Raw genomic sequence first — 23,267 nt, forward strand, 5'->3', positions numbered from 1 at the left:
CTTCCATTTCTCGCCGGAGGATTTTTATCATCGTGGCATTCCACGACTTTGGCCGCTAACCGGCTGTCGGCCTTTGTCTTCCTAGCTGTTGCTGTTCTTCATGGGTCTAGCAGAGTTTCCTCTTATAGTGCTGGTGATTCTGTCGTCGCTTGCCGTCGGGGTTTACCTTAGTTATACCCAACTTCCGAAATTAATTCGAACCTTTTAAACTTCCTCAATTCGCCTTTTATCTTTGCACCAGAGTTCATAAAGAAGCAATTATTTACATCTGATTACACCAACTAACTGCCTACGCAGCATAGAATTTCTTATCTGCAGGTGCAGTAAAATTACTCGCAAACAATACGAAAGACAGCTCACAGTTCGGCGCAAGGACTTCTCAGACATTTTACCTTTTCTTTCAATTTCTTACCAACAAGTCTGCTGTATTCAGCTGTCAGCGTATTGTTGTCATTCCGACTGCCTGCCAACTTTGCTGGCTGTCCAACTCGCATCTCGGTGCATTGCTATGGAAATGTGTGAGCAGTAAAATTTAATAATAAAAGCTTGTTAGAAGACAATATGTATACGTGAGCCCGAGTTCTACTATCTCCGTGCTGCAGTTGTCCACCCACCCACGGACCAAGGCCGCCAGTTATTCAAGCAATCATTGCACTCATCACAACTTTGCTCGGTGCGCCTGCAATGGCATTTGAAATGCTTAAATATTTTTTATCGCAATAAATGCAGTGCTGCGCCTTGTTTTCAGTTTTTGCCGTTTCCTGAAACTTCTTCGTCCTAGTAGCTGTTTTGACTCGCCTACTTATGAGTAGTTCATGAAATACTCATACTTAGTATGCTTTATGCGCTGCAAGTCCGACTACTCTTCCAAAGATTTTATCTTTTTTGGCACTTTCATTTCATTTTCGCCTACTTCGTCACGACTCCAATGACAATCGTCGTCGTCTGCCTGACATTTCTAGTTCTTATCTGTTGTTTTTCCACTAGGCTTCTGTCTGTACGCTTTCACAGCACCTAGTTGTAGATATGTAAGTATGTATGTAGTTAACCGTAAAATTTCTATAGCTTTGTTTGCAGACAAAAGCATACCTGAGGTAATAAATTTTCGTCTAACTAGCATACATAAGTAGTTAAAGAAATTTTAATGGTTTATAAGATAACAATACAAAGGTATAAGTCAGGTGACCCAAATGCTGAAGAGTAACTATGGTAGAGGTGAGATAAAGTGTGCGTTATACAATTGGAGAAAAAAGTGTGGCTCTTATTGATCCAAGCCACTTCGTTGAAAGAAAGCACATAACTAAGCTGTACAGATTTCACCGATGACGGCTATTAAAAAAGGAATAATGTGTTGTTATTTGTGGCACTGTCAAAAGTTTGCTTTTTTCAAGAACAAACGAATTGTGTGTCTTGTCCGATTAGATTTTAGTCTAAATTTAAAAGTTGTCATAGACTTAAAGCTCAAAAATAATTGGCGCCGAGATGTATGCTATGAAAATAACAGTTTATTAAATCAGATTTTAAGATCAGATACGAACGTATGTAGGTGATGTATTCGGTTATATCAGTTTTTGGAATTTATGCCAGTTTTTGGTACAAATGTCTATTTAAATTTTTTATACAACTTGTTTCGTTTGAACGTTTTTTTGTTTATACCAGTTTTTAATTTTTATACCAGTCATTTCGAATGATTACGCTATAACTGGCTGGTAAATATGGCAATCATGCCTCCGAATGCAATGTTAAAGCATGTTTAGAGATCAAATTTAAGTGGTATAAATACTAATGTTCTTAATATACCAGCTTTTGGTAAAAATATATTATTAGATTTGTAGAAGCGCTTGGTTTTAACCCTTATGAATTTTATACCAGTTGATTTTGCGAATTATAAATATGGCAATAACGCCATATTTGAGGTCCTATGTTCCACCTAGGAACTACGGGAAAATACGTATATAATAAGGCTTATGAAGAGAGTGTATATGTTCACAAAATTAACGTGATGTAAATGCTAATTGGGCTTGATATATGTGGTTAAACCAGTTTTTGAGATTTGTGCCAGTTTTTGGCACGGACACGTAATTAAACCTGTATAAGCGCTTTTTTTTAAAAATTAATTTATTTATACCAGTTTATGCATTTTATACCAGTTGTTACGAATGTTTATGTTTTAATGGCTGGTATTAGATTAGATTAGATTCGCTTATTTATACGAGTTAATGTTACGAATATCTAATTAAACTTGTATAATTCTCGATTTTCAAACCTAATTTCTTTTTAGCAGTTTATGCTATTTATGCCAATCGTTACGAATATCTACTTAATGTGGGGCAACTGGCTGCGTTACTAAGTGTTTTCTATTCAACCTTTATTTGTTTATGCCAGTTTATGTGATTTACTATGCAATAGTCATTTATTTATACTAGTTTATGTGATTTTTTAGTGATTTATGCCAGTTGGTATTACAAATAGTTGAATAAAATTATATGATGATTATTATATCTAATTTTTATACCAGTTTATATGACTTATACCAGTTGGGACGAAAATCTAATAAAGGTGCTGTAAATAAATTTATATATATATCTATGATTAGTGTTATGAATATGTATTTAAACTTGTGTGTGCATATTTTTTGCAATCCCCTTTCATTTATACCAATTTAAGGGATTTGTTTGTGATTTATGCCAGTTGATGTTTCAAATGTTTAAATCAAGTAGTATAAAGGCTTGCTATTCTGCTTAAGTTTTTCTACCAGTTTATAAGACTTATACCAGTTTTGACGAAAATCTAATAGAAGTGCTATAACTGTATTAAAAGGTTCTTACTTTTATGTTTTATACGACGTATACCAGTTGTAAAAAAATGTAATCAAAGTGCTTAAAATGTATGTCTTTAATATATTTTTATATCAGTTTATGTGATTTATACGAATTATTTATGCGATTCGCTTACTTGGCTTCACTTCCGTGCTATAGTCTTTCAAAAAGTCATTCATTCTTCTAGGCATATAACTGCTATGAAGAACATGCACACACCATCTCAATCTTCAACATAATTCTTACTTTTGTTGCATTGCTTTTTAGTTGCATTTGTATACCTTTGTAGCATTTAAGTGTATCACAATTCGCCTGATTTAGCCACATCTACCACTTTCTTTAGCACCACCTGTAATACCTACGCTACGTGCTTAGACGTGACAAATAGCAAGCCACACGACAGCGCTGAACTGCCACAACGAAATTGCTATAAGCTGCAACAATGCGTGCGTGCGTGCATTCGTGTTGCACGCAACTAGTTTGCAAATTGTAAGTTGCAGTTTATTACAAGCGAATTGAAATTTCATTAGAATTGAAGTGCTTAGTAAACTGGCAACAACGCGGAACTAGTCACTGTTGTGTTAGTGGCAAAGTGTAATGAAATTGATTTTAATACATATATACCAATCCCATTGAGACTTGTACTAAGCTGCTTAGTATGGTATTCAGTACTCTGAGTAATTACATATTTGGGCACTATAGAGACATTGACCAGAGAGCAGAGGCTTTAAAGATCACAATAACTTCGTTATAGCGCCTCTTCTTTGCTCCAGACTCCGACAAAAACAGGGGAATGCCGAACGTACGACCGCATTTCGCATCCATGCATCCGAGACCTGCAAAGCAGATGGAGGAAGGAATTATAGCCAAAAAACAGTGGTCCGCTGGAACCGAAATAGCGGGACCGGCTAAACGTTAGAGGAAAAAAGCGACAGCCAGCGATATTGGCAAGATTCATTTAATCGTGCCACTCATTGTTAAAATTACTCAGGAGATATAGATTACGGAAAGCTGAAACTACTGCATGCGCTCTTCGTAAGAGTAGAGACCCGGGCAAGCCTGAGCAAAATTTCGATGTTGTAAGCTAACTCAATGGGGTGAGGATTTTTGACTGTAAAGACCATCTCTAACTACCGTGGACAAAGGAAGTGATTGCGATGCTTCCAGGCCTGTGGATGGGCACCGTTCTAGAAACGATGGACCGTAGATGCATTCCATCCATACCGAAGGTGAAAGTTTTCATACCAGACTTAAAAAATACAAAATATTGCCGAAATTTTAGTAGACAAATATATCTGAGAAGGTCGTGTGATTTAGTCAAGAGAGCTCGACACCTCTCCTGATGCCGTTCAATGATTTCGGTGGATATTTTTGGTATGAAACGTGTTCTTGCTCAACTTGTCACGATAAAGCTGAATTCTTCAAAAAGAGTACCGCAAACAGGTCACTTTGTACATGATTGACGTTGTGAATTCCAGATCCACATGCATGGAGAGCATTGTAACTGCCGATGAGTTATATCGCCATCGTAGTTTTCGAACCGATCGCAATATTTTTTTACTAACTACCGTTAATTAATGTTTTGATTAATTCCGTTCATGAAAATAATTTTGTGCCAGAAAATATCTCATTCCTAACTCCTTTGCATAAATTTCATAAATATCCTTTTTGCAGCTTAGTCAAGTGCAGCCGAGCACATTTTCATATAATTTTTTGTCATTATACTCATTTGTATGCATGACTAATAGAGTTTCCATATATTTCAACTATATGTGGATGTCATATTAAGTCTGCCCGCACAGCTCACTCAAACATACACGAATATACCCACACACACACACACCCGCACTCTATGTTATGAAAAACGCATGTAAATTACTTCTACAAAAGTTAGCTTACACGCTTCTGCTTTAGATATTTTCAAAATTTAATTACATGCATATAAATCTTATTTTACAGTTGCAACTACTAACACAAATACACAAAAATATGCAGCATTTTTGGCATTCATATGTGACGACGACAGCCGACAGCAAGCGAGAAATGCGCTTGCCAAATGAGACTGTAGGCGGAAAGAGGTATGTAAGCATGTAAATTTTGATATGTATATACGCATGAATGATTATAATGGTAGTTACACACATATGTATATAGCATATATATAAATATATCTCAATATGCAACTGCGTAAGCCTTGCGACTTAGTCGCTCTGGAGTTGAATGGCTCCTTTTGGTTGGTTGGCTGACTGGTTGGTTGGTTAGCCGGTTTGGGTTTCTGCTTGACGTAATATGAAATTCACATTTAATTATGAAATTTTCATATATTTTCTGAATGTTAAATACCGTAAAATTCCGGTTATAATAAAATATATTTTAAGGTATTTGCGCTTGTGCACTGATTTATGTAGAATTTTTAGTTGAATATGAGGTATGAAGGATTTGAGCAAAAATCTGCATGCTGGAATTTTATTAGAGAAAGTTTAAGTAATAAATTTAATTAAAATTTTATTATAATTTTTGGTTCTGAAGTTTCTTTAGTATGTATGTTAAATCAATAGTTTCGTAGAATTTAATTTTTTTTTGGCTAGAGAAACGCATTCAGTGCACAATTCAGATTAGATTAAGGAAATAAATGAATTGAAACAAATAAGCCAGAGATTATCTCTAACAAATGTTCGCCGCGGATAGTCCATTCATCGAGTCCAATTTTCGATGATTCGTTCGAGCATTTTGACTAGTAACTGGCGAATTGGCGAATCCCACACTTGATATTTTTCTCTAAAGCCTGAAGCGAAGCGGGATTGTCCGTATAGACTTTAAACTTTACATAAGTCCACAGGAAAATGTCTCACGGTGTGTTATCATAGGATCTTGTTGGCCAATCGACTGGCAAGTTCGAAGATCTTTCTATTAGGTATATCGAGCTAAGAAAATTATTGAACCAATTCAACTCTTAGTATTATTAGTCCAGGATTTTTTCTCAATTAATTAATATTTTCGATAAAAAGTTCACATTTAGAACTTTGATCCACATATTCGGTATTTGGAAGAGTTGAATAGTTTTTGTCCGATTTGGAGACTTTTTAGCCATAAAAGCAAATAGTTTTATTCCATTCATTTGTGATTGATTTGCATTTCGGAACGCGAAACATATGTAAAATTTAAAATTGTGTTATGGTTTCGACCCGAAATGTTAATTTCATTTAATTTTGTTGGTTTGCGATTCGGCTATAGCGAAGTCAAAAACCACTAAACGAAGTTTTTATCACATTTTGGTCATATGGGTTTGAGGCTTGGCTGAAGTGAAGTCAAACATCACAAAACTGAGTTTCTATTGAAACTTGCTATATGGGAAGTAGGCGTGGTTGCGATCCGATTTCGTTTGTTTTCGTTTGTTTTCGCGCAGGAACACAGGCATGTCAAGGTAACATTATATACCAAATTTGGTCGTTATTGATCGAGTAGGTACTGAGATATGGCTTTTCACCGAAATGTGAGCGGGGTCAAGCCCATCGTCCATTTGTGGTCTCTGCTCCTATAAAGTTCTTATATCATCCAAAGTGTAAAATTGAATGCCTCTGCACTAATAGGTCAAACACATTATTTCGAGGAAAATTATTTATTTGTTTTTCAACACAGTTCCCTTCAAGGGTCAAACACTACTTATAATGACACTCCAATCTTTCGATAGCATGTTTGGGTACAATTTCTCTTTTGGTTCAAAGTAGTCCTCAGCTTCGGCGATCAACTCTTCATTCAACGAAAATTTCTTCTCAGCGAGCATTCTTATGAGGTTTGGAAACAGGAAATAAGCGCTGGAGGCCAGATCTGTTTAATTCGTTGGATACGGTAGCAATTCAAAGCCAAATTTTTGGATATTTGTCATCGTTTCCATTGAGTTATGACACGGCGCGGTCGCTGTTGATGGTCCTTCCTTTTTCAGGATAGTCAATAAAAATATTCCCGGCGTCTCCCAAAATACAGACGCCATAACGTTGGCATTCGACTGTTGTGTTTTCCAACCCTTTGCATCGGGTTCATGGTATACACTCCACTCGGACAACTGTCGATTAGACTTCGGAGTGGAATGATGTACTGTATATTTTCCATCCAAAAAGCAATCTTTTATCATCAGGCGAAATTTCTTTTTATCAGTTTTTTCACAATTACAAAAGTTGCTTCCCTCAAAATGATATAATTCACAAACTAATAATCCGACAGCTGTCAAATTTATACACCGGGCTTTTGAACATTAGGGCTAACTAAAAATCAAATGGATTTAGTTCTAGTAGCATCATCTATGTGTCAGGCCGGAGATTTTTCAATTCACCTATTAGTCTCTCATTTTTTGAGATAAGTACTTATCTGAAAATTTTGCGCGTTCTTTTCCTACCAAAGGTCTGCTCATATATCGGAACCGCTGAAATCGATTCACTATAGCATATAGCTGTCACACAAATTGACCGATCAAAATCCCGTCCTTGTATTGATAACTTTTTTATATGACGAGATATCTTCACGAATTGCGGCGTGGATATTCACTTAAGACAATCCTACAATCTGCGTTGATATTGTTCAGAACGGACCACTATAGCCTATAGTTATCAAACATGGCCACGAATAAAAATCAAGTTCTTGTATGGAAAACTTTTTTATTTGGCAAAATATCTTGACAAAATTTGGCACAGATTACAGCTTAAAACAGCGCTATAATATCTGAAGAAATTATCGAGATCGGATTGCCTAATAAACAATTTTTTAGTACAAAAACATACATTTAGTACAAAGTCATACAAACCGATGCAAAAAATCGAGTTTTTGTACTAAAAATTGTTTATTATGCAAGATATTTTAACCAGATTTAGCATAGAACAAGACAAAAAAGTGACCTAAGTTTATTTTTTTTCTTCTTTTTACATTTAATTCCATATATAGTAATGCATGACCTGAGGGAACCTAACACAAACTCATAATTATGTATTTTTGCATAACTATTTCATTGCACAAGCGAAACTGTTTTTGGAATTTTCCACAGGTTCATGTATTTGTGAATCATTATAAGTTTTATTTACATAAGTGTTAGACAAAATGTAACTAAAATTGAGGAAATTCCATGAATATTCATTAAGTTTGCACACATTTATATACCCACACCACTGGTGGATACTTACATATACACACATACATATATAATATGTATAGGTATAGTGAAATTGCGCAAAAATTATGCAAGCATCAAATAAACTAACCAGCCAGCCACGTTACACCGTTATGCATAACTGTATACATATTTTGACTCCCGATAGACTAGCACCTACATATGTATATTAATAGTTAATGAAGTTACACCTACACTAATACATTGCTTCCCATACATAAATATTTGCGTGGAATAATTTAGTTATAGCAAAAGGTTGCTAATTTGATATTTGAGTTCTTGTGTGAGTGCGTGTATAGATGCTTATAAATATTTCAATGTGCTTTGAGCATTATCATACACATACTTACATGTATATATACATACATACATAATGTATGAATAGCAGTCTCGTAGCTATGATGGGAGCGTCATTAGCGACATAGACTTATAATTTCCATAACACCATAGTTACCTATGTATACAATTTACTCTTGTGCCTGTTGCCCTTTAAACATATATGTATTTATACGTATTCGCACACATATTATCCATAATTACTGCCAATATATTTGCAGATGACGACATATGTTTGTGTGCAGATAACTCTAGGTTCAGTCCCACTAACAAATTGAGTAGGTGGCAGAAATGAAGATTTAACCCAATATTGTTTTGGTCGAAAAGGTCACTATTTTTTGTTAAACTATATATACTGATTCTTGAAATCGATTTGAAAATATTCTTGGATCCACCAACGAAGCTTTCTGTTAAGCAATTACGTTCTTACGAAACGGCAATGAACCAAATTTCTCTCAAATATTTAGCTTTTTGGTTGGACAGCATTTTAACACTATTCCCTAGGCTAAAATTATGAAGAAAAATGGTTTAAGGTGTTTTTGAAAATTTTTGAAACCATTTTCAAATGTTCTTATTCAGAACTATGTACGAGTATATCAGCATATCTTAAGGCTTCATTTAATATTAGCTCTGTGCTTTTATGAAATTTGGATATAGTGATCCTCTTCTATAACTTTTGCTATGTGAGTTCCCTTTTATTGCAGGAGGATTTCCAAAAATATTTTATTGTTTAGTTGTTTAGTCCAAAAGATCGATGAGACGTCTGCTAACCAACCAACGCAAATAAACTTTAAAATTAATAATTTTATTTTGCATTCTCCTGAAGCCGATCTTCTGAGTTGCTGGCGTTTTATGTTCAACAACATCTCTCAAGCTTTCTCAGTTTCAAGCAACTTTTGAAGAAACCAAAAATTCTTATATAAGTTATATCTAAAAGCCTCTGATACAAGTTTTGTTTCATTCTCATTAAAACCTATTGGCTGTCTTTTTGCAGAATCTTCAGCACTAATATTTTGTTTGTCTTGATTGTCAATTTGAACTTGTCTTCGAACCGAAATTCGAAATGTGAATTTTATTTGATATTATGGTTGGCGTCTAAACTACAGTGAAGTCACAAACTACGAATCAGTGAACCATCAGTGGAAATTTGTCTTTTTTGGTGTAGTTTTTCAAAAATATGTTTTGATGTGATTCCCCTTGAACGTAGACCCACTTAGAACTTTATATTATATCCGTGTTTTTGACCTGAAGGATGGACTTGGGTTGTATTTGACATTATGGTTTGCGACTTGACTAAAATTCTCTCAAACACCATAAAACTAGGTTTCTTTCACAACCGTCTTCGCACTTACCATTTGCGTTCTTTCGGGAAGTATTCCTAAAATATAATATTGATATTAAAACTCTAAAAGAAAAATTTACAATGTCGGGAAGTAATAAGTTTGAGTCAAATATTTGATGGGATGTTGGGAAAATCATACAAATGAGTGGAGGCGAACTTTCTTGAGTAGACACTTCCTGAGTGCGGTAGGAGTGAGGTGCACAGGAACACAGTAATAAGCTTTTAGACAGCCGAGTTCGCACAAGGTAATCGAAAGAAAAGTGGTGTCCAGGATACCAGAATCACCTTTCGAAGTCTAGTAGTCGCCGAGCCTTCCAAACGAAGATCGCAGCAACTAAAGAAAGTCTTCTTATTCTAACAAAAAGTATGCTCACAACAAGAGCGGCTTTGATTGGATTACAATAAAAAGGGAGTATATATGTTTCAGGACACCGCACATGCCGACTGTTAAAACACAAAAGGAATGAGCTCTAGTAGAAGTGACAACGAGTCGCTGTCTCATTGGCAGACATCCCATCAAACTCATAATACCATACAACGACTATTCTAGAAGCTGCTATGAGTGGTTTAGCAGAAAAGAGACTATATAACAACTTCTATGCGAAATCAAGGCTTTGTATAAAAAAATAATCATAAATATCGATCGAGAGTTTCTCGATCTATCGGAAGTTGCCTTTATTAGTGAACTTCATCAGTAGCACAGGGTGGATTTTAGTCCCGCCTACCTTCCTGCCTAGTATTAAACTGTTTATGAAGCTTCTGTTTCGTTGATTGGGACAATAGTAATCGACTTGGATGGTTTATTCTGTATCCAAGACTTTGGAAGTGCATAGCATAGATCTGACTTTATTTTTCTGTCGTTGAGCTGCAACACTTGTGATGGTCTAAAGGCACTTACGATTTTATAGAACTGGAGTTGGACAAAACTCTCTCAAACTGGTGCTTTTTTAAATTCGTGTACTTTTTATCTTATTTTTGCATCTTCAGAAGCCAATTTCCCAACATGATAGATTATAATTGACTACATATACAAAATCTACCATACATACATATATCCACAGCCATCGAATTTCGACTTCCACTAGCTCATTAACCAGTTCGTAAATAGAGAAATATTTATGCGTTTAGCTCACTCTATATTCCTCTTATGAACTAACATTTGTAAAAGCTTGCTTGTGTTTTTTTTATTTTATTTTTATTATTTTTAATAAAAATTTTCCAATAACGGAAATAGCAAAAAGTTGGTGTTTGCTATTGCCATGTACCTGCCACCTGCTACATGCCACAAACATCAATGTTATGGTGGCAGCCACGTTTCATGCACTCCACCAACGAAACTCATTTTGTTTTTATTTGTTTTGAATTTCAATTTATGCAATGAGCGACAACGCGTCTTTCTTCTCTACTCCTCGCAATTCGCCGACCAGCAACGTAAACCTTGCAATCCCCGTCATATGTTAGTACCTGCTGTTGTTTTTGCATTAATTTCGAAAACTTCAAAAAACTACGCGCTATATACACAACATGTCGGTGTGCCAGCTGCCTTGTCATACTGTCGCTTTTTAACCATGCGCGAGCGCTCGTAATACCTGGCGGCTGTCTCGCAAGTTTCCAAAATGTTTATATGAAGAGTGTGTGTGACTATTTGCTAAAGGGGTGTGGGCCGTAAGTTGTCATTCCTAATGGAACAACTGAACTGAACTAGTGTAACAAGTGTGCAGGCATTTAGATTGGTACTAACTAGTCTGGAAGGCACTTACTTTCAAGTAGTGTTAGCTGCAGAACATAAAAATAATTTGGGGAGAAAATCGTTGTTTCTCAAATTTTTGTTTTTTGAGTCTTAATTCTTTTCGTGATAAATATAAATGCCTACCCGATTGGACCCAGGCCAGTATTATACCAAACCGAATCGGCAGTTGATATAAATCGATTAATATCATTACGATTCACACATATGATAGATTCACAGTGATTGTGAGGGGCATAAATTTATTTTCTATTCAGATATTCTCCATGTTAATTCGTGTAGTCTCCATTCTCATTCAGCCATTCTTGATATAAGGAAACATTGAGTTAACTGATATCTTCGGTTAACCTCAGAAGCACACTTTACCAAGGACGTAAAGATGTCATGATTATTACCATTGTGAGCGATGGATAGCGTTTCTTAATAGTATATGGTGATTTTAGTAAAGGAAAAGGTGGCCTCTTTCTTGTGAAAACCAAAGCACATTGGACCTTATCGGTTATAATAGTCTAGTCATTATAGTAAGTTCACCTCGGAATTCGGTAGGCATACCCTACCATATGTAGGTTTTGAGACAACTTTAGGGTGTCAATATACAAGTATTTACAGACATATAATTGGGTATATCGAATTCCGAGATTCTTACCTAATGACTGTAAGTTTATAAAGATTCTTAAAGAATGTACGAATGGACAGATCGAATAAAATAAAAGAAAAAAATTGGAATGGAAAATATATGATATAAATAGATAGAAGAGTATAGGATAAGATAGAATAGGTTAAGATAAGAATAGAACAAGAAGGAAGGAAATTACTGGGAAAGGATAGTATGGAAAGATATAGGATATAGGCTAGAAAAGGATAGAATAAGATAAGATAGAATAGGATAGGATAGGATAGGTAAGGGCAGGATAGGATATGTGAGGTTATGTTAGGGTAGAATAAGATAGGGTAAGATACGTTAATGTAGGAAAATATGTGATAAGACAGGATAGAAAAGAAAAAAGAAGAAAGGAATAGGATAAGATAGTATAGGATAGAATAGAATAGGATAAGTTGGGATAGGACAAGATGGGGTAGGGTAGGATAGGATAAGATAAGATAAGATAAGATAAGATAGGATGGGATAGGATAGGACAAGATGGGGTAGGGTAGGATAGAATAAGATAAGATAGGATGGGATAGGATTTAATAGAAAGGGATAGGATAGGATAGTCTAGGATTGCAATGAATAGGATAGGATAAAATAGGGTAGGGTAGGATAAGATAAGATAGGATGAGATAGGATAAGTTAGGATAGAATAGTATAGGACATGATGATAGAATAGGATACTAAAGGATATGATGCGATATGTTGCAATAGGTAAGGACAAGGACTTCCAATCGCACGCTCTTTTTATATAATTTTGAAAACTACTTAGATCTCTTTTCGGTATTCAACATCATCCTACAAAGACACATTCACATTTATTCACTTCATTGCTTTGCGCTTTTTAAACCCATTCCGCTGTCACTAAAGTTCCGTCCTTTTTGCAATGTTTCTCTAGTTTTGCAGTTCTGCCAGCGTATTTGCAGTTTCAAATGCGATGAAACACACCCTCTTCCACACTCCTCTCGCTTTTCGCAGTAAATATCTAACTTCTACACGCTGACTGTAGTTACTTGGTAAAATATTTCGCATGCTGCAGCGTATAAATATAATAAGCAAATATTTTTACACGCATTTTCGCTCACGTACGCACACATCCACATGCACTTATTCGCTTAAACACACCGTTACTTACGGTAAATTAAAGTAGAGTGTAGTGCCATGCAGTTCCGTCGCTTCTACGCTGTTATTTGCGTAAGTGCTTAGTTGCGTATGAAATTATGCTAAATGAGTTTTGTATTTCGTGCAATAATTAAATGAGCTGCAATTTGCCAAGCTCTACTTAGCTCGAGGAATTTACTGAAGACATGCGTAGACATACGAGAAGGTATAGAAAAACATGAAATCAAAACTAGTAGTTAAAATAAAGGTTGTTGCTTTGTATGGGATAGAAAAATTCATAAGTTTGATGTATAATGAAGTATATGTTGCAGAGTTGCCAGATATTTTAGATTTTTCAAAATTTGTCTTATACCCATAATAATCTCTTGTTATTTGGTATTTATTTCGAATGTATTTTTATTTATTTTGACATTAAGTATATCTTCTTAGGCTTCCAAAATTTGCTATTAATCGCAGTGACCTTCATTTGACCAAATACTTTTGCCGTAGGAAGATATGAGAACTTCCTTGGCATGGAAAAATGTTAGTATGAGGCTAAATTTGCAGACAATATTGTTTGAAGAGCAAAAACAAGAACAGTTAGGTTAAATAATTTACATATATGACATAACGTGTATTTTACAAAGACCTTGCATCCACGTGCCTTTTTCTATTTTGGTGCAAGCTGAAATCTTTAAGTGATGTTGGTGGAAAGTATACAATGTGCTTGCTGCTTTTTCAGAACTTTCGCACGCTTTTACAAAACTTTTTTTTTATTTTAAGATAGTTTAAAATTTAAATTTTGTACTCTTACAAATCCCACTAGATACTCTAAGTTATCTTTAGCATCTCTTGATAAACTTTGTCTCATGTAAGAACATTTTGGTGCATTAGAGTTTCCAAGAAAGCTGCTCGAAATGTTCTCTTCGTGGGCTAAGTGCTGATTCGATGGAAATTTTTATACCAAAACAGCACCGTTGTGGGACAAAAGAACAAGACTATGTAAATTTTATGCGACATTACTATAGTTCAACTTAAAAGGTCACCTTTGATCCTCTTTTTTTTATATAGCACAATTTTAATTGATCATATAACAAGGCGTCGCACCTAATCTCGTGTGTCTACTTTTCATGAAATCACCTAAGCACATTACGTGATCAGACAGACATTCATTTTTATCATCGCAGCATGTGATAAAAACACATCGACATACATACAGTTTTATTTTCGCATCAAGTAAGCAGATCACATCAACATCTTTTTGTCATATGATGCCTCATAGGTTGACAAGAATTTGTACGAGTAGCATTATAGGTGCGAGACCCCGGTGATTCAGATTGCTTTAAGTATTCTTATGTTAAAATATCACATCTTTCCATGACATCAAAACAAGCTTAATCACATCACGTGATTAGATCATATCGACATACATATATACATTTTTATCTTTTCATTACGTCATATAATCTGAAATAAAGATGTATGTCGATGTGATCAGGTGATGTGATTAAGCTTGATGCGATGAAAAATGTATGGAATGAATCTCTACGTTATGTTAGGAAACGAGTAGGCGACGCTTGGGGATGTGATCACATCATATCAGCATCACATCATAGCATCAAGTCACATGATCATATAATACCAAGGTGGTATTGTTACATCAAGGCACACCAAGTTATATAACGTCACGTTTGTATTACGTCACGTTACAACACGGCACACCAAGTCATGTGAGATCACATTTGTATTCCGTCACATCATATTAAACCTCGTGACATCGCAAAAAACCATGACGCCTCATATCATTACATAAAACCTCATAATATAACTTTTAATGACATTTTCGCAATTCTTATGAAACACAATCTGTCACATGATGCCATGTAAAGTCATGAAGCATTAGAAAAAACAGTTCTCATGACCTAGCAACACATTCATTCTATCACATCACTTCAAGTGATATCATGACACAACTCGTCTTATTAAGAAACATGCGATGCAGCACATCACCATCTTTCAACAGCATTCATTTATTCTCTCTAATAAATTCTTGTTTACAGAACACAATACAACAAACGTTATTCAAACAGCTCAGCATGCAATATGTGCTTTTGGCAATTTTCGCAAATGCAAAATACATATTTACATATATGTATATGTATGTACGCAAGAATACAAGCATTCTATTACACCAATTACATTTTACTTCACCACACATATTGGCAGGCACATCAATCACACCGCCACTGCCAGATTATTACCTCGATGACAGCACTCAAATCACACCTCATGTCACATCTTATACACATATTTCCAAATCAAATATTTCCTTACACAAAATGCATGTGAAAATAATTTGGACAATTTTTAATTAAAATCAGGCACATTTAGGCAAATCTCAAACATTTTTGTACACAAAATATTTATGCACATTTCATTTAGGCAAGAATTTGACTTTCCTGCAGATTAAATTCACTTACAGCTCAAATAACATTTTTACGACACGCAAAAACATAAAAGCACACGCGCATGCATACACACACACACACATACATCTATCTATGGACTGGTGTTGAATGCATACATGTTTGCAAATGAAATTCCAAAACGTCACTGCAAAATCCAATTAAAGCTCTGCTTATTTGTTTAGAAATAAGCTACCCGGCAATAAAATGTTGGTGCGCCAGAAAGTATGCAAAGCTTTGCATTTTTTAAATAACCTCAAATAAAGCAGCAGCAAAGGTAGAGTTAATGGAAATGCCTGCACAAATACAGTGAATCAACAACATATACGCATGTGTGCGTGTAATGCGAGTGTGTGTGTGGCTGTCAAACCAACTAAATACCCACAGCAATTCACGCTGGCAGCAGCAGTGCTGTCGTTTGTGGGCGGTTGTGTATAATAAGAGATTTTTGAAAATGATTTGCTCTGCTTTTTTGCTGTTGCATAACCTTGCTGTTGGAGGCGAGCCTAAATGTATGCTGAAATTTATTATGAAATATACGTCTGCCCAAATGTATGCTTGACGCAGCGTTTAGGGTACACGTGCAGCAAGCGGTAGGCAGCAAAATTTGCAGCTGCTGACAAGCAACAATCAACAAGCCAAAAAGCAATGAGAAAAATTGAGCTTGTCAACATTTTGTGATTTTAATAAATTTTTACCAGTGCTGCCGGGCCATGTAGGCGACCTAAACATGTGGCTAAGGATAATAAGCGCAACAACAAATAATTTCGAGACTGTAATAACGGTTGACTACAAGGTAACCAGCAACATTGTAAAAGATAATATCGAAAATGAAGCCAAATGCGCAAAAGTTGGCTTTTTAGTGCTTTGGCTGATGACAAGCAAGCGCTGATTGTTGCTGGCTGTTGTTGTTGTTGTGCGACAAGCTGCGCTCACAATCTGTGAAAGGTATTTACATGTACACACTTATTACATTTATGCCTAACGAGCATTTGCTGTTCAAAAGAAATTTTGTTGCATAATTTGCGGCGCTCTGCCTAAGATTTTCGTACTCACACACTAAATCAATGATATTAGTATCGGTTCGGCACAGTTGTTACGCAATGTTATAATCAAAGTTGAAATTACGCATATTTACGCTGACATAACTGCAACTAACGGTACATTAGTGACTTATGGGATATATGTACTTTGTTTTCAACGAGCTCGCGTCTACACCTGATCGATGTTAGACAAATGATGACAATAATGCCATGTTTTCACAGCAGGCTTATTACTTACTAAAAAAAAGAGAACAAAATGTAATTGTAGGCAGAAATTTATGAAAATCTACAACAAAACAACAACAAATGCATTAACATATTTCGTAGTATTTTGGCAAAATAAAGTTTTGCATATTATTAAATAGCAGACATACTGATATTATAGTATATCATAACACCCTGAATATTCAGGGTGACTCATACATGCATATGTAGAGCTTCAATATACTCTCTCACCTCTTTAAAACTGATATTACCTGATAAACCTGCTTTCCATATTCGCTTCTAACTCGCAGTAGTGAAGAGCAGAATATTATCTTCCCTTGACGATCTCGTCGAAATAAATCAAGCTTTAATATCTAGAATATCCTAAAGGTATGCTTTCTTTTCCGGATATATCGGTCAACCTGATTCGACTAACCAAAATCGACTTTCATGATCTTATCGATGTAAACCAAGCTTGTCAGATTCGGTAATGGATTTAAATATCTTGATATTATCATACTTACTGTCTAAAGGTATGCTTTCTTTTCATGATATATCGGTCAGCCTAATTCGACTTACCACAATTGACATTTACGATCTCATCGTTTTAAACCAAACTTGTCTGATTCGCTAATGGATCTAGGTATCTTGGAATTATTGTATTTACTGCCTAAAGGTATGCTTTTTTTCCTGATATGTCGGTCAGCTTAATTCTATTAACCGAAATCGACTTTTCGGCGCAGAATTTTAGAGATATTGTGAAAATTCTTATCCTATCCACAAAAAAATTTCGTTCTCTCTTAAACTCTTAATCGTGATAGTAGTCCTGCCTAAAAGTATGCTTTATTTTCCGGACAAGTCGGTCAGTCTTTATAATATTTGTGCGTCCAATTCCATTCCAAAGCAACACTTCGGCAAAATTTGGTATTAAATATGTGCCGCCTAAAGGTATGATCTTCCGGACAAGTCGTTCGTTCAAAATCTTTAAACCAAAATCAATTTTAGGCGCAACGAATTAAAAAATTATAAGAAAGATACTTATATTTCACAGCAACACCAATTTTCTTCACTCCTAAGTTTCGAAAACGAGTGCTGATAACTGTTAAGATCAGTTGACATTTTTGTAATAATGATGACAAACGCGTTGCGAACCTATACTTCAGGAAAATGTTTTGTTGATAAATCAATCAGTGTTTTGAGTTAGATACCATATTCCTTCAGAATGTACCGAACTATCGGCTCAAGTACAGATGCCGTATCATTCAAACGTAGCCACCATTTGATCCTCCATTGTTTTTTTTCTCCTAAGTATTCTTCTCATAATTTTTTCTCCTCTCACCCTTTATATTCTAATACAACGTGATTTTACATTTGAATTTTGCCTGAAAATTTGTGTCGCCACTTCCACGGCAAACATCAACAACCAACAGCGCCTACTTCCCTTCAAATTTAGTTCATTTTATGTGTCATTGCCAGCGCTAAGCTTCTTTTCAGTACTCGTTTACATTATGGATGCGAATCCTCCCTTGACAGCCGCATGATGCCTGCTCAAAATAATATATGCGACAAATAGTCTAATAATGCCATGTTTTTCGTATTTTGTATAAAGTTTTTGAAATATTCATGAAGCTTAGGCGTGGATAGCGCAGGCATGTTATGGAATTTGTACAGTCTGTATTTGTTGAAAATATTTTTAGCAGGTGTTACTATTTTGGAAGCAAAAGGGGAGTGATGGTAGATATGAATTCGCATGAAAGGAGGGATTGCTTACATCCATAGTTTTTCTATGAAAAAAGTTTTCAGATAGTATATTTTTAGAGTAGTCCTAGTGTAAATAAAAATTCTGGTCTCTGATTTTTTGGAAAAAGCTTTGGAATTGCATTCTATAACCTCCTCTAATCAAGAAAAATTTAAATATAAGTATTATTAAATACAAGTTTTGTAAGCACTCATCATATCATCATTTTCTTTGATAGATGTAAGGCTTCAATAGAGTCTAAAGCAGCTTCTTCCATAGCTACAATATTTGCCCCTAGTAGAGCCTAAGATTAGAACAAGTTGCCCATAAATATTCCAATAATTAATGTCCTAACTAAGAAGGATTATGAATATCAAGAAATGATGAATAGGGTTAAAGTTTATAGAAGTCGTAAACTCATATGGATACTACCGACGAACCTAATATTTCTGAGTTATAATATTTGATGCACATAAATTTTTACATATGCATATCATAAAAGCACCCCAACAATGATAGAAAAGCTTCAGTAGCTCACGCAATTCTCAGCTTTTGCGGTGTATGACTCCGCTAGATATTTAGCCGAGCTCCAGCTTTACTTTTGCGGTGTGTGACTTAGCTAGCTCTTCTACCAATTATGGTATGTGTCTGAGCTTAAAACATATGTTCATATCATGCGAATTATCGCTCTCAAATAAACAGAATTTCATATTTCGGTGGTGCCTAAAAATCCTCCAAAGCATCAAATACTAGCATGAGAGAATATTTCTCCCTATGAAAATTGTCATCTTCAGTTGGACACTCTAGTTCGAGTAATGACAGCCTCACCATAAAAAGAGACCCGCATTAGTGCTGTGAGAGGCAGGCAGGCAGGCTGTCACTTTGCCAACCGATGTCCAGGCCAGAACTTGGCTTGCATATTAATGTCAACACAACATATGTTTAGCGGTGGCACAACGATTGACATACACACACACGAACAAACAAAGTACGACAGCTGCAAAAACAACAAGCAGGCCAGCTGAGCAGCAACAGCTGTTACTACAACAACAACAGCTGACATAAAGACTCAATGTTGCTAATAATAATAATAATCAGTGGCGAGCAAGAGATCCGAGGATTACATACATATACCATATAGTCTATGTGTGTGTTGCAAATGCAACTGTGTCTCGAAATTTGCGTATGTGTAAGCCAACAACAACAAGCGTCCAACATTTGCGTTGTTGTATCGGTAAGAGGCAGCTGTAGTCACTACAGTTCACAGCAACGTAATGACAGCCTGGCTGAGGCCACAACTGCGTAAATGCGCCTAAATGTATGCAACATATGTTTCAACTATGCGTGCGTGTGTGTGTGTGTGTGTGTGTGGGCGAATGTAAGCCATCATTAGGCATATATCCAGCTTTAAGTAGCTCAGCGCTTTGACTGCAGCGCTTACTCACACATACTCCTCTATTAGCATTTAGCTACTTTATTTTCCACACTCACACACCCACATAAGCACCCACAATCAATGTTGCTATGTGTGTCAGCACATAAATACACTAGTAATGCCTTATGAATGGCCAAATCTTGCACGAGGTCTCAACACTCGGCGCAGTCTGCATGCCTTTGGAAAGTCTGTTATTATTATTACAGTTATTACTGTTGTCATTGTGTTGGTATTCTTCTACTAAACGGTGATACGTTAAAGCAGCTATACTCTTACTGTTGTTGTTGTTGCCATTTTGTTGGCAACGCACGCAACATGCGTAATTTTATTACCCACGCTATCGCTTTTATCCGCATGCACGTCCGAAAATATGTGGCATGCTACCCGCTGGCACGTCGATGCGCACACATATACAAACGAATGTGGATTTGGCTTAATATATTTATATTGCCTACACATAATTTATGGTAATTGAATGGTTATAAGCGCATCTCTTTGTACATTTGTGTGCTTAAGCCTATCAGTTGTATTTTATGATATATGCTGCTCTTACTATTATTACCGTTATGATGACTGCGTGCCTTACATTAAAAATTACTACTTACAGCGCTGTGCTGTGGTTGTTTTAGCGCTGGCTGCCTAATTAATTTATGTTATTTATAGCATAAAAGGTTACCAAATTGATATTTATCTTGATCTTGATCAGTCAATTTGTATGACAGCTATATGGTAGTGTTGTGCGATCTGAACAATTTGTTCAGATATTATATCATTGGCTTAGACAATAATCCTCGCCGAATTTCGTGTTGATATCTCTCCAAATAAACAAGTTTTTCATACAAGAACTTGATTTTTATCATTTAGTTCACATGGCAGCTGTATGCTATAGTAGTCCGATCATAATAAGTTCTTCAGAGATTATACCACAGTCTTGGGAAATAATGTGTACAAAATTTCGTGCAAATACCTCTTCAACTAAAAAAGTTTTCCATACAAGAACTTGACCTTAATCGTTGACCTTGTATGACAGCTATATGATAGTGTGATGCGATCTGAACAATTTCTTCAGATATTATATCATTGCCTTGAAAAATAATCCTCGCCGAATTTCGTGTTGATATCTCCCCAAATAAAAAACTTTTTCATACAAAAACTTGATTTTTATCATTCAGTTTACATGGCAGCTATATGCTATTGTAGTCCGATCTTAACAATTTCTTCGGAATTTATAGCTTTGGTTTGTGTTAACTAGTTGTGTTAACTAGTTGTGCCAAATTTTGTGAAGATTTTGATAATCTGATAATGCCGTACAGTATCCAAAGTATTTCCAAGTTGTTAAACTATCCCATACTACATCTTAACCAGTTCCGTAACTAGTTCCTCCCTAAATTATAAATAGTACTGTGTCGTACGAGCCTATCGAAAGCTGATCTCCTCTAACTGTAATATAATATTAAAATCAAAAATAATTCTCAAATGACAGGCGCCAGTCACATTTGGTACTAGTTCTAAACTAGTCCCACAATTAGCAATTCCTCTCCAAATTCCAAATATTGGGTAGTCGAGAAAGTCTTTTCGTATTTCTAATCAAACTTCAACTTATTTTTTTATATTTATAATGAACTTTAATGAATCAAATATGTACCATTTTGTCGACCACTTTTTCTCATTCTTCCGCTAGAGGCATTATTCCATCAGTGTACAACTTTTTGTTGGCAAAAAACTGCGACAAGTAATTATCACAGGCTTCTCTTGAAGCAATTTTTACTTCATTAAGAGAGTTCTGCATTGACCGAAACCGAATTGAATTGGTAGTCCGATGATGCAAGGTCAGGGTTATGGTGGATGCATCAAAACTTTCCAGCCAAGCTCTACCAGTTTTTGCCGAGTCATCACAGATGTGTGGTCTAGCGCTGTCCTGATGGAAAACGAATCCCTTTCTGTTGATAAGTTCTGGCCATTCTTTTTCAATTGCTTGCTTCAATCTCATTAGTTGTTGGGAGTAAAATGTAGAGTCAATCGTTCGACCCGACAGGAGCAACTCATAGTGGATGATTGCTTTCCAATCCCACCAAACACTCAGCATAACCTTTCGAGGTGTCAATCCTGGTTTATTGTCACAGTTGATCCGCTTTCCGTCTCATTATACCATTCGCTTCAGAAATGATTCGATTTCTTTTCGTTTCAGCAAAGAATCGCAGATTTTAACCCAAACGAACTTCTTTTTGTAGCCAGCCGTTTTAAATGGTTTAAAACCGTTTGATGATGAATGTTAAGTTCCTTGTCGATTTCATGGCTGCTCGTGTGATGGTCCTGGTTAATCATTTTCATAATTTCATCGAGTTTTTCGACTTCATGTCGACCAGAGCGAGGTGCATCTTTCACATTGAAATTTCCGGAACGGAAGCGAGCGAACCATTGTTGTTCTACCCGGCCTGATACACCATTCTCCGTTATCTTTATTTTTATTTTTACCTTTATCTTAATCTTTATCTTTATCTTATCCTTATCCTTATCCTTATCCTTATCCTTACCTTTATCTTTATATGTATCTTTATCTTTCTCTTTGTCTTTGTCGTTATCTTTATCTATATCTTCATCTTTATTTTTCTCCAAACTCTTTTTGTACTAGTCCTAAACTAGTCCGAATATGAACATTAACTACTCCGCTAATCAAGCAATGTGTTCAGTGTTGAAAAACATTAAATTTTCAGGCAATAAGGCTTAATTATGCGATACCTTAGCTAGTTTAGCAATCTATGAAATTAAAAATATCGGAAAAAAATCAAAAGCCGAAAATCCGTTTTATTTGTGACCTAAATTGCTCACAAGCTCCCTCTAAATTACCATAAAAATAATATTTTGGAAAAAAAGCGCGTAAAAAGCACGCATTTTGTGAAGTGCTAATTAAAAGTTACGTATAAGCCATGGCTGCTGCAGCTAAAAGCATAAAATTCGTCAGCGGCGAAATGCCAACACAATCAGCTGCATGAAATAAAAGAAATTGCGCACACTTTCGTTTATTTGCAGTTTTATGTCTGGCATATGGTTAAAAAGTTTTCGCATTTCACCGAGCGAAAACTTAAATATGCAATTTCCTCAAGGCAGTCTAGCTGTGGTACTTATATAGTCAAACTCAATTACATACCTAAGCATATATGCATTTAAACGCTCATAAGCGCGCTTTCCTCTTGGCTTATACTTGTGTGCAGCGCCACCACTCGCGCAAA

At 35.7% G+C, this 23,267-nt stretch overlaps 1 protein-coding gene across 2 annotated transcripts in view; it reads left to right on the forward strand.

Moving 5' to 3' along the window:
- The first annotated feature begins 4,783 nt into the window (after positions 1–4,783).
- The window catches only part of LOC120777423 (cysteine-rich motor neuron 1 protein), a 179,081-nt gene continuing 160,597 nt past the window's right edge, over positions 4,784–23,267 (forward strand). For both annotated transcript variants that reach the window (XM_040108727.1, XM_040108728.1), the window contains exon 1: positions 4,784–4,897. The gene's annotated coding sequence lies outside the window, so the exon portion shown is untranslated. The remainder of the gene's footprint in view (positions 4,898–23,267) is intronic.

The sequence above is a fragment of the Bactrocera tryoni genome, chromosome 5, assembly GCF_016617805.1.
Source record: "Bactrocera tryoni isolate S06 chromosome 5, CSIRO_BtryS06_freeze2, whole genome shotgun sequence".
Lineage (NCBI taxonomy): Eukaryota > Metazoa > Arthropoda > Insecta > Diptera > Tephritidae > Bactrocera > Bactrocera tryoni.